Source organism: Achroia grisella, unplaced genomic scaffold (genome assembly GCF_030625045.1).
Source record: "Achroia grisella isolate CSIRO2021 unplaced genomic scaffold, CSIRO_AGI_Agris_v1 utg754, whole genome shotgun sequence".
NCBI classification, from domain to species: Eukaryota; Metazoa; Arthropoda; class Insecta; order Lepidoptera; family Pyralidae; genus Achroia; species Achroia grisella.
In genome coordinates, this window is record NW_026713011.1 from 105,157 (window position 1) to 119,028 (window position 13,872).

General features: G+C 30.5%; 1 protein-coding gene across 1 annotated transcript in view; it reads left to right on the plus strand.

Annotated features, from left to right (window-relative positions):
- Positions 1 to 13,872, plus strand: part of LOC131850326 (uncharacterized) — a 75,158-nt gene that overhangs the window by 27,289 nt on the left and 33,997 nt on the right. The gene's annotated exons all lie outside the window — the stretch shown is intronic.

Consider the following 13,872-nt stretch of genomic DNA (forward strand, 5'->3'; position numbering starts at 1 on the left):
AAAAGCTAGTATGATTCTATATTGACTTTACATTTTACATTTTGTTGTTGTTACATAAATTTAACAATACCTATTTATACGCATGCATTTTATTTGCTTTACTATTCGTATTTTACTCCCAAAACGATATACAAAGACGGAAACGAAAGATTTAACACCCAACTTTTTTGCGGAAATATGTTTTGGTTAAAATGGTACGCCATTCTACAATACGAGTATCCATTTTGACCTCCATTACGTATAAATGTCCTAGCGAAGGAGGCGCCCAGGTACTTTGCGAGTGAAACTTGAATAACAAAGTAAGAAATAAATAATTGAATAGGGTAACGTGGACTTAAGTGGAATAATTCTAAAAATATCTATAAATAACTAGCTTTATTTACACAGTGGTCAGAACAGTTGTGTCTGTATAGGAATGATACATAAAACATTTTGTAATATATTTTTCTTACACAAGAACCCACACACTATATCCTTGAACTATTTACACAGCGCCATCTAGTCCTAAGTTAAACAGAACCTGTGTTATGCTTACTACAGAACTGATATAAATATGTTTTTTGTAAATACTATATATACATAGAAAACCCCCAGACCGATACAAACAATCATACCCATGAATTCTCAAATGTTTGTACCGTGCGAGGAATCGAATCCACGACCGTCATAGAATTAATTTAAAATTAGGATTAGGAATATAATAATAGCAAATGACAGTAATAATTTAATTATTAATAGTCAAGAATTTTATCAATCCAATTTAGTTAACAACAATGCAATTAATAGTTTTGCTAAAGCTACCCTTTAACCTCTCAAGGGTAATCTTTATACATTAAAGAGGAATAAATCTATTTTTATTCGTTTGTTAGTAATTAATAAAGTAAGAAAAATAGATGGACTCGATAGTTTAGCGGTGTCGCACACTGCTTTACTACCTATGGTCGCGAATTCGATTCGTCACACGGTGCAAACATTTGTATTCATGAGAAGTTGTTGTTTAGTACCCATAACAATCCCCGCTTAGCTTGAGACCAGGCCAGACCAGACCAATTAGTTAAAAAAAATTGTTGATTGTTTTTGAAAATATTTCGCTTATAGAAAGCTACATTATCAGAGCGTAACTTAAGTTGTATGTATGTACGGACAGTGATGCGGTATACACTTAGTATAATATACAATTAATATACAAACGTATACATTTATGTCTACATCAATATTTAAATAGAATACGCCACTGCTAAACTTGAGGTTACCTAAGTTTATCTGTAACGTACACCCAACCAACATATCATCGTTACGGCGGCACGGCCACGAGGAGTTTTTCACTTTTTCCTCAACATATTCCTCTCTCATACATAAGAGATTGGGATTGGGAGTAGGGTTGCCAACTTTATAATAACGTATCCTACTTTATTTTTGGTAATTATACTTTTACATACAAATAAAGTGTGCAAAAATACTTTATTTTCAACCTTTACAGTGATGCGTAAAAGAAAATATTCGTTATGGGTAGTTAACGATTTATAATTACTGAACGAAATGTTAGATGTCAATTGTGACTTGTGCCATTTGTCACAGCTCTAGTGGTAAAAGCATACAAAAATACGTTTTTAAAGCAACAAAAACATGAAATTTGATACTTTTTTTCTAATACCAAATTTTTTCCTATCTGAACCAGTGTGTAGGTTTTTTTTTTGTCAAAAAAAGTTGGCAACCCTAATTGGGAGTGACGCGGGGCGCGAAGGACATGCGCACAACGATCGATTGCTCCCCAGCGCAGTCCCGGGCAGTCGCGTATCAGACCCGTCAGGTGGAACGTACGGTCGCGCCGATATCGCCCCACAAAAGTACGCATTGGACATTCCGGTTTAAGTGTTGTGTTGGTGATTGTGATCCGGTTGAGTGGTTATTTTTTTTAATTTACAATTATTGTGGACCACCTTGGATAGTTAGATTGGTAAGGTTCAATTTCTTATATACGTGTATTGTGTATTTTTTTTATTACTTGTAATTTTTCTATGTTTTACAAAACGAAGCATTATATCAATGATATTGAAAACTAGATATATATTATGTATATAAAATTATATTTGTATATAGAACTGTACCTTGTAATAATACCTTTATTAAAACTACACTTTTTAATTGAGTCATAACATAATAGAAATACGTCCAATTAGCCCTAATATCCTTAGAATTTGCTGCACACGCGTTAAACTCTATCTTGATAAGTACAATAAATAACTATATAACTGAATCTAGTACTTCTTGACCTACTTTTCATTGCCCTTATCAAAATACCTAACTTATATAAGTCTGAATTGAAATTAAAATTGACTCTTATCGGTAAGGCAATAAGAATTCAAATATATTGTACATTCGGTTTGTACAATAGCCCTAAAGGAATACCAAGTTATAAGTCAAGTAAAATACTCATTCTGAACCTCTGTCACCAAGAAACAAAATGGAACCCTGAAAACGTGGTATAATTTTTTTTATACTTAATTGATCATGTGACCGGTTTGTATGAAGGTTATATAAAAATATTTTCAATTGTTTCTTTGATAAAGTAATTCAGTTTCATAAAAACTAACACTATGGTCTGGGGTTCTTAGTAATTTGGACTAATGAACACATTTCAAGCAATGTAGTATATCAGGATGAACTCCACGCAATTCCCCCTGGATGGAAACCACGATATGCTAACAAACCTGATATCATGCTGCCGTTATTATCCTCCAGTTTATAATACCTTTTGCATAGATGGGTGCATTATTTAATTATCATAAATTAAAAGAAAAACACTAACTTTTAGCATACAAATTTAACCAACTTTTTATCTTTACAAATGAAAGAACTGAAATAACTGTGTACAAAGTTGAGGCAAGAGAGAGAAAGCTAAAGGAAAATTACTTTCCCTCTCTGCTTTGTTATATACGTATATTTTCGTAATAAACATGATAATGTATTCAGCGATAGCATACCTGCCTGCAGCTTCTAATGCTGTGGGTAGTTTCCCATAGCTGCCAAATCAAATGAACATTTCTACAATTCATTCTGTAATGGATCAGTGGATTATAAACCAATATGATGTTCCTTGGAGAAGAGCTGGCCAAGCAGGCTCCCATTTCTCTTGCACTGAGTCTACTGAACGGTGTCGTCAATCGATTTCCTGAGCTGGATATTTACATGTGACTTGTTAAAATTTAGCAGAATGGCAATGGATTACCTAATTAAACCGTAAAATTGTAGGTTGTTATTTTTTTAATGTATTTTTTTTTTGTAATTATTTATATATCATATATTATTTTGTATAATTATTCCTAAGTGGGCATATTTGGAAGCTGTAAGGCTTAGGTTTGTAATCAATAAATAAATAAATATAGTTCACTGATCTGTTACAGAATAAATCTAAATGATGAAAACAGTACAGTAGTAACAGTAGATTAAAATGCAGCTGAGAACTATGGTAAAGTAACAGAAGAAAATGTATGACCTATTAAAACGAACAGTTCTGAAAATGTAAGTTAAGTTTCAAAATAATAAAAATACCTTTTTAGATTTTGGCGGGCGGTCCCCAACACAGAATCAAAATATCTTTATTCATTACTTGTATTATTAACCAGGTCTTGAACACGAATAATTTTATGGCAAATAAAGGTATTTAACTCTCTCTCAACGTAAATACCTTTACCATAAAATTATTGGTGTTAAGACCCGGTTAATAATATGAATAATGTTTATATTCATATTATTTTATTCACAAATATAACAAATCTCGTTACACAATAGCACGTCAATAGTAATTACATTTTTTTTTAAGATAAGTATGTCACAATTACAGTTTTAACTATTCAAAATAATAAATTAAATTGTATACATATCTATAAAACTAATTAAAGGTATAATATATAACTTTTAGGTGTTTTTTTTATGTTTTTTTTTTTTTATTATCTGTATTAAAATAATATTAATGTAATTAATTTTGTTTAAATAATAACATCGATATCTGGAATAATATATTAATAAACAATTGTATCAATGAAAAAAATTCAATTAATAAAATATATTTTATGTAAAAAAAAAAATATCTTTATTGAAAATATCATAATTTTATATTGGAATTTAGATATAAATAATAAAAACGGAAAATGGTTACCGTTTTTAATATACATTTTGCAACATCCTTTTTACAATGTGATTGAATCTTTATTCATGCTGACTTTTATGATATGTCAAATCTACCATCAGTTCGGAGTGCTTTTAAGCTAAGAAGAACGGACAAGTTACTCAGCTCTTATTTTTATCAAGTGAGCTTGTACATGTTTAAAAAATACAGAATCATTTTCTTTTCTTATCATGGACTATTCAGATTGATTTTATTCAACGTTTATAAATTTAGCACTTGCATATATAAATATATTTAACCTTATCTACTACTACATTAAAATACGTAATAAATTATAAAACTGAATTACGTATCACAGCTTCAGATGTATAGATACTAAAATTAGATTGAGATTTTTTTCTGACTGGTCAAGTTTTATTCTAAAACTTTTATTTACATATGGCGTCCACATAATTACAACGATATGATATGAATATATATAAGATAAAATAGCCAGATTGAATTTGTAACATTAGAAACATTCAAACTCTATTTTTGGCAATCAATATATTTATTATTATTATAGAGCATCGTTTAAAAATTAAAAGCCACGTGTTACTTTAAATTATTTTATATTGTTAACTTATTATATAGAAAAAGATGATATATAATATCATATTAATAATATATTAAGGGCATTCACTACTCCGCATCAGGTGTGCCGTCAACCCTTCCCAGCAGTATATAAAATTAAACCTAAAACAATATGTAATAAAGATTTAAAATCGCATCTACCGTTTTGTGCAATAGTTTTAACAACTGTTCTACAGCGGCGGCCGTGCTTATATTTCCCTAGTGACTATTCACCAGCCCTCACTGCTTCCCACAATTGCACTCTTTAACTCACATTGAAGTGACATAACATTACAATTTTATGATATACAGGACTAGTGGTATTTTGTATGCATTACCGTTACATTTGTGGATCATAATCTATTGATGATAAAATCAAAGATTGGAAATAAATAAAACATCTATAAGATGTCATTTATTTATTAATAAAACTAATTAATCATTAGCAGGTAGCATATCTTTATCATTACATAGTATAAAACAAAGTCGCTGTCGCTATCTGTCCGTCCCTATGTATGCTTAAATCTTTAAAACTACGCAACGGATTTTGAAGCAATTTTTTTAATAGATAGAGTGATGCAAGAGGAAGGTTTATATGTGTAATACATGACACCCGGGCAAAGCCGGGGCGAGTAGCTAGTATAGTATAAAATGAACTCACTTCGGCTGTCTGTACGCTTAGATCATTATATGTATGCAATGGATTTTAAAGCAGTTTGCATGCAGTAATGGATAGGGTTATTCAAGAGGAATATTTATATGTATAATACATGTATATTGTACAGAGAAGTTAATAAATTAAAACATTTGTAATAAAAGACAATAAATTCAAAAGAACATCGGATCACATGGTTTAGTTTATTTCTATTTCTACCTATAGCTATGAATTAATTTAGACCATTCTAAGGCTAGAAAAATGTTAGTCAAGGAAACTTTATTCACTTTCACTTTTGATGTCAACGTACGAAACTTGCATGTGAACCTGTCGTAATTTAGATTAAAATTAAAATTTGCAACAAATTATCCACTTTCGCTTACTTAAAAAGGAAAGTTATTATTGTTTTTTAAAATTAGTTGTTAGTAAGTCCCTTTTATAACTCAATAGATGCATATATGTTGTTCATTAGAGTTTGGTTATAATTTGGACCAACAACTACGACTCTACGTCGTAGAACAGTCAACACTAGGCTTCCAAACTAGATTCAAACTTTATTCATTGGTTGATGATGGCTCGTTTAGCCACGAAACAGGTGTATTCTTGGATGTACACGCAATATGGATGTATACACCATACATCCATAAATGGTCGGTATTTGATCACTAATCGGGAGCGTCATAAGTTCATAACGCTTCCTGTAGGTGATCAGGACTGAATATTTGTGATGTCACACATGCTGATCATGTCAAATTTAAATAAAATAATATAAATTCATTAAGTAAGAGTTATTATTACACTAACTATAATAGTCTATACGTTTTCCAGTATCCTAAAACAACATATCACTACTTTAATTCCAGGTGAGATAATCAGAGGGATTGTTAAATATATATAAAACAGGTTGTTTTTTAACTCTTTGATGAAATAACTATTGGTTTTTCAAGAAGGGTATATATGGTTCTTAAGGGTCGGCAATGAGCACGTGGAGTTTCAGACATCCATAGGCTACGATATCCGTTTACCATTAGATGGGCCGTATGCCTGATTGCCACATCGCGGTATAAAAATAAAATATGTTTAGTGTTATAATTACTGAAGACTTTATTAGAAATTAAATGTGTAATGGAAATGGAAAGTGGAATAAATTACCACACAATAGTTTTTTAAATTTAATTATTGAATTTGTTATCATTAGGCATAGGAAACCACTAAACCATGAGGAGAATGTGAGAGTTTTTTTTAAATTGAGCTTATTTGCGATTTGAATTTTAGAGAAATAGATGACTGTAGATTTAGCATAGGATAATTGGGTTTTTATACCAAACCCCTTTAATACCAATCTGTTTAAACTCTCCAATTGGAACTCGTGGTGGCTTAGGTACAGATCGAGGTTTAACCCCTCGAGCCTTAGGGTAAACAGAGGGTGTGTGATATACATTTAAATTCAAAATGGCGGACCCAGTCTAATACTAATAATTTATAGGAAAATTTGTTTAAAATAAATATTCATATCGTGATATAGAAATCCGTATGTTTAGAAAACAGGCTGATGTGGCATCAGCCTGTTTTTCATTCACATTCAGCCGGGTTCGATGTAAAAATTAACAAATAACCTCCATAACTGATGCAGAAACGGGCGGTCAATTCTGTCTATATTTCAAAGATATTTTATCTCCATTTTGTTACTCTTCTTCATGGATTTTTAAAAATTTTTTCGTACATAAAAAATCCTATAATTTTAGAAAAAATATAAAAAATTGATACAACATCAATCTACTTAAGATACCTATTTGCCATATTTTTTGTCTTACAATCTTTCTAAATTCATTAGCTGATATATTTTGAAATTAGTATATTATTTATATAGATAAATATGCAATAAATACTCCGTCTAAATATCATGTAGAATTATAGAATAATAAATGTTACTGCAATATTACTGAAAATGAATACGATCTCGACTACGGCGCCAGTATGTCTGAAGGCGTACATTTATACTCAAGATTTCAACACGAACATAAGCCATGGAATGACGTAATCTTAGAATATTTTCACAACTGCTTATTTCTTACAAATAGTTTTATAAAGCATGAATAAATATATCTAATAATTTACTATATTGTAGGTATATATGTTTAGCATAAATTTCTAAATTCTTTCAGCTTTGTCCTAGTGCTTTTAACTTTGTGAATTTTGTTTATATAGATAATATAAACAAAATTAATTATGTATTATATAGATAACCTATGTAACTCAGGAATAAGGTAGCTTTAAAAATAATGGATTTATTGCAATCAAACTAATTATTTTTAAATATATCTATTACAGACATAGATACATAGAAGGCTATGAATACACTCTGATCTTACAAACTCTAAATAATATTGTAAACTACTCAATTTCTTTAAATAAAGCCAAAACCTTGTTCCCTTGTTCTATTTTCTATAGATAAATGATTTCATTAAATCAAGCAAATATTTTATTTTATCAATCGAAAGGATAAAAAATCGAAATCCTTTGTTAATGTAAGTTTATATTTAAAAAATAGATAGAAACTCACAATACCTATTTTACTTATCTCTGATTCTTAAAAACCTTTATACACTATGATAAATACATTTAAAAGCTAATAATATTATAAAACGGAGCCACTAATAAACGGAATTGATTCCGTTTATTAGTGTCACTTCACACTTTTGTACTTTGTCACACTTACGTTTTTGATGACTGCATTCATTTTTATATATAACGAACAAATTTCTACTGCGACAAAGTAATTGTGCTTACATACTATTGCTCCAGAAAATTGGTTTGTAATATATTTTTTGAGGTAGACTTTGTTTTGAAACCGAATAAAACTACACTTCAACAAAATTGCGATCGAGAGGGCAGAACCTACAGAAAAGTGGCGGTAAACAGTCGTTCGGCAGAACAATGTCAATAGTTCCTTAATCAAATAACTACACGGAATTTACTTTGCGAGTTCAGCTTATATTTACATAGCTAAGAACATGTAATCATTCAGACTTAGATATATTTGATACTATACAGAACATTTATTGTATTCTGTTTTTATTTAAATAATATATTTCTTAAATAATCTTGGTAAGTCTTATTATGGATCAATCAATAGATTAATAAGGAGCCTTACTCTATCTACCGTAGAAATTAGGAAGAGATTATCAGCAAAGAATACTGTGATATATCTATTATCTATAACAATATTGAAATCATTAGTATAATCTAAAATAAAAAGGGCCCAAGAATAGATCCTTGACGTACACCCATTAGCACAAGTAATTTGATGTAACTAAGTATCCATGGACTTTGCAATACGTTCTGATGATTTGATTACATTTAGAGGATTGTCTATGATGCCATAAAAACATTCATTGCGTATTAACATTGGATAATATAACAGTAAAATTTTAATATATACATTTTTAGATACTTTAATAGCTTCAATTATATAACAAGTAAAACTACAATTCCTAAACATTCAATGCCCTCATCCTTATATTCCACTAAAATACCATTTATTAATAGGTAAACATTTAACGATCACAAAACACGACCCAATCCAAATAGTAGTCTTATACACCCTCATAGAGGTGTCGGATAAACCGTAAAACAGGCATCAGTGATCGTAAAACGCCGGCAGTAACTACTGGATTACATCAACGTGCTGATACAGAGAGGTTTTCGAAATTGTATTGCAATAAAGCTCTTTATTTCATTATCATTAGGTATCACTTTTAAATAGTCGATAACTATCGAATAGTAGTGATTCTAAAGTGGGGATCAGGGTCTTTCTTTCCTGTCAGTTATGGTTACTCAATACTAGCTTATTTGGTGTCCAAAAAGCTAAATTTTCATTATCGTCTGTCATATCACCACTAAATACCACCTCACACCTGGTGAAAATTTAAACAAAGTCATCTTCGTTGCTCTCTTTATCTCACCTATTTCTGTTTTGAATGATTCTTCAATTACCAACAGCTTTGAGTTAGAAATAAGGGAGAGAGAAGTTTAGGCAGCTTGTGGTCTTTTTGAACGGTAAGATGTTACAGTAGTGATGTTGTCATCACTTTTGACCTCAGAAAGGAATCCCCTAATTTGTTCATCATTATAACCTATAAGCAAATCAAAGCGAAGCCTAATAATTACGACCTAAATCGATATAAATTGATTATTAATATTTTATACTTAAGTGGACGTAATGAAAGAACCTTCAACATTTCAATAATCGTTTCCACTTATGATAAAACTAGCAACCCTTCAGTCAGCTATTTTAATCAGTTTCAAATAAATTATCAAAATTTTACGTTAAATAGGTATGCTATTCTATCCGTTTGGACTGAAACACTACTTCTAAGAATTATGGTGTTTTTCCTCAGAGCAAATCAGGTACATGACGTCAGCGAAAGTTCTAAAGAACGTTATATAATTCCTGCTCATGTTTAGACAACACTTATTATGACAAACAAACATTCAAGTCGTCACAACTTTATCGAAGGCGAACTTTTTAACTAACATTCACTTCGGCCCCTTAATGTCTGCCTCTGAAGGGGAAAATGGGGAGGCCTGCACAATCATTCATGGTTTGTGTTTGCTTGCTGCCCTCTAGAGGGGAAACGGGGTGCTGTATATTTCCTCGGCCACTTTCCCTTTCAAATTATTTTTATGATCCCCGTTGTCGGTGGTAATGGCAGCTTCGTGACTGTACTGTTCATTATGCAAAATATTTATGGAGCTGATAAAACCGTGTATTGTTTTCTTAAAGGAGAGTAATATTAAGATTAAGGATAATAAGTGACTATTTGGACCCTAACGGTTAACGGAGCGTTTACCTTTTAAGGCCGTAGAGGGAGAAAATTCGATGAGGATAAGGTGATTCAACTTAATGACAGATAATAAATAAAGTCTAACTTGAGTTATTTCATCCTTGTGTCTAATGGAAATTACTCGTGTATTGTAAATTTATGAAACGTTAAAAATACAAAAAGAGCTTGTTTATTCAAAAACACAAGTTAGTTACAATACATAAAGTGCATTCTAGTTTTATGTTTATATAAAAATCGACTAAGGTCTCACTATCTCTATAGCTATATATATTTTTTATTATTATTATTTTCTATTTTTTTCTTAAATCTTCAAATATGTGTATATGTATAGTGTATGTAAGTTTATTTATCTATACTAATATTTTAAATCTGAAGAGTTTGTTTGTTTGTATGAACGCACTAATCTCAGAAACTACTGGTTCTAATTGAAAAATTATTTCTGTGTTGGATAGTCCATTTGCCGCGAAAGGCTTATGCTAAGTATATACCATTATAGACCAATAGGAGCGGAGATGCAACGAAAAATATTGGAAAAGGTGGGGAAATGAAACGCGGACGAAGTTGTGCGGATCAGCTAGTATTTTATATATCTCCTTATTTATTATTATTATAAATGTTTATTGAGATTTTAATATTATAAAAAGGTAAAGTAGATATTAAGGATCTATAAAAAAAGAAAGATAGATAAATATTCTATTTACAGTAAAGACACACACACAAGACGCTGTAATATTAATAACAAAAATAAAAAAGTAGATACACAATTATATTGGTCAGTCAATAAAATATTATAAAAACAAAAATCAGCTTGTTGGAGGAACAAAAGTCAGCAACAAAAACTTAAAATTATTCTCTCTTTATATTATTCACATTACTTAGACGTAAAGTAGGTTTTATATAAGTTTTGCATTACACGCCTGAGTGCTTTCTTATATGAATAAGGCAAACAAACTGACAACCTACCTGATGGATAACTGTATATAGACATGGCCCGCACCCCGAACGTTACAAAATCTATATAGGTACGCCGTAACGTATGTTACATACGTACATACTCTAACAGTTATACATTGCTATTCCCAACCTTATTTTCTTCCTCGTAAATTCCACAATCAACAAAGCTGACCTTTATGTTCATCCTATCATAATTCACTCATATCGCGGTAATAAATTAAAAAACTTTATCAAACTTCACGCTAGATTTGACAGGGTAAACAGAATGCCATTGGCGTCTTCAGTCTCGTCTCATAGTCAAGAGACTTCTCTATCAAACACACAATCTGACCATGATAGAAATCAAATAGAATAGGAATAATCTTTATACAAATAAACTTAATATAAATAAGCACTTTTCAGTAATATAATATTTTAAATTCTATCGCTCATTAACGGCCAGGGTACTCAATGGTTTAGCACATCGCTTCCGAAAGTCGCGGGTTCAGTTCCTCGCATGGTACTAACATTTCAATTCCTGAATATGATTGTTTGTATCGGTCTGGGTGCTCTCCATGTATAGTATATATGTATTTACAAAAGAATGTACATAAGTATTTATATCAGTTATCTGGTATCTATAATACAAGTTCTGCTTACCTTGGGACTAGATGGCGCGGTTTGAATTTTTCAGGTATATTATTATTATTCGGAAAGCATACTCGTCACAAGAAGAACGACCAAAAAAATTGCGTAAATAAATAATTAACACTATTTGACGGAATAATTATTATTACTCTTTTAAATAAATATTGTTCAGCATTAGATATTTAGGATATTGTGTGAACACAAACCAACAAATAGCAACTATGAGAACAGTATATTTTCTGTTTTATAAATCTTTAAGAAATAGTAAAAATATAATTTAGTATACTTTTCTACGTAAATGAATATAATAAATCATACTAATAATATAAACTCGTATGTTTGTGAGTATGGTGCATAGATGGATATTTGTTACCCTTTCACTCAAAAACTACTGAACGGATTTTGATGAAACTTTATATACATACTTCACATAGGCTACAAAATTCACGCAGGTGAAACAGTACGTATTAATTTACGTATTATTTCAAATATTGGTTACTACCTGTGTAACCAATATTTGAAATAATACGTAAATTAGTATTAAGTATACGTTCATCTGATTTATTTAAGGCAATTTTTGTCTTTTTAAACAATTTATTGCTACGATAAAATAAACCTCAGAAACTACTATAATTCAATATTTCCAAGTATTTATTTTTAGCTCTAATAGACGAACATGTGGTAGTTTTCTCATGTGCCCTAAAAGTAGATTAACTCAATAAAGGTAGTAATTACAAAAATTACAAAATATTTGCTCCAGGTATTAATATATAAATTATAATAATTTATATATTAATACGTGGAGTATTTTGTACGCCTTTTTACAATAGCGCGGGCGGTGGAGTATGAAAATTCGCACAATTATAGTTTATATAGAGAAGGAGTGCAAAAGTATTTTTTTTTAATTTGTATTTTATAATAAAAAATACATTAAAACAGTAACAAAACATTACAATGTGTATGACACGCACACGTTATCATTACATCTTTTACATCCGATGGTCGCGGGTTCGATTCTATGCACGGCGCATTTGTATTGAAAATAAAAAAAAGTATCTAAATATTTATACCAGTTGTCAAGCTCCAATAAAACGGGCTCGGCTTAACTTGGAAGTAGAAGGCGCTATTCGTTCAGAGTTATTATTACAATATTAAATTTAAAAGAACATTACACAAATAAAATGTATATCGAAATTTCTTTTATTACTTGATCATAAACGCGTAATATATCTCAAACCATTAGAAAGATTGGCGGTAAATATTTTACTTAGAAGGCAGTGCAAGTATGAGTTAATCGTTTAAATATTTTATACGCACCCTACTTACAGCGAGCGTGAGAAAAATAGCACCCACAAAGGTCAAAGGCTGGGTAATATTCGACTGCGTATAGCCTCTCTTTAAATCTAAGAGTGGCCCTATATATTCAAGTTCAAATAGAAATTCAAGAAGAGTTAAAGCATTTAAATAAATACAAATTAAAAAAAGAACTGTATAATTGATTGTAGTGTATTTCTATAATGCATATTGTATGTCAATAAAAATTTACAATAACTTTCATGATGAAATAAAAATACTAGCGCTAGTATTATATGTTCAAAAGAGAGTTAAAAAGATGGCTGATCAATAAGTGTTTTATTCTGCTGATGAATACTTTAATTTATGAAGTAATTGAAGTATTTCGCCCAGAAATTAAATAATGAAGAAAATGTAAATAAATACCTTTCACAAATAGTGAAAAAGTGACCATTCAAATTGACAGTTGTCCGTTGCATGTGAAATGACTAAATGTGCGGAAAAAAAATAATGATTTTATAATACCACACCCAATGTACCACATTTTATGCAACAAAATTTCATTTCGGTAGGCTTACTACTCTAAGTTTTTAAATATAAATGTAAATTGGACTCCAGTCTCCGCAATTAGCCTCTCATTTGGGCCGTTGTGCGTGTAGAGCCAGACTACTAAAGTAACCAGCCAAGCTCCTTCCAAAAGCGCAGGAGTATCCTGGTGTCTTCACAGGCGCTCCTCTAAGTTTAGTAATGATATT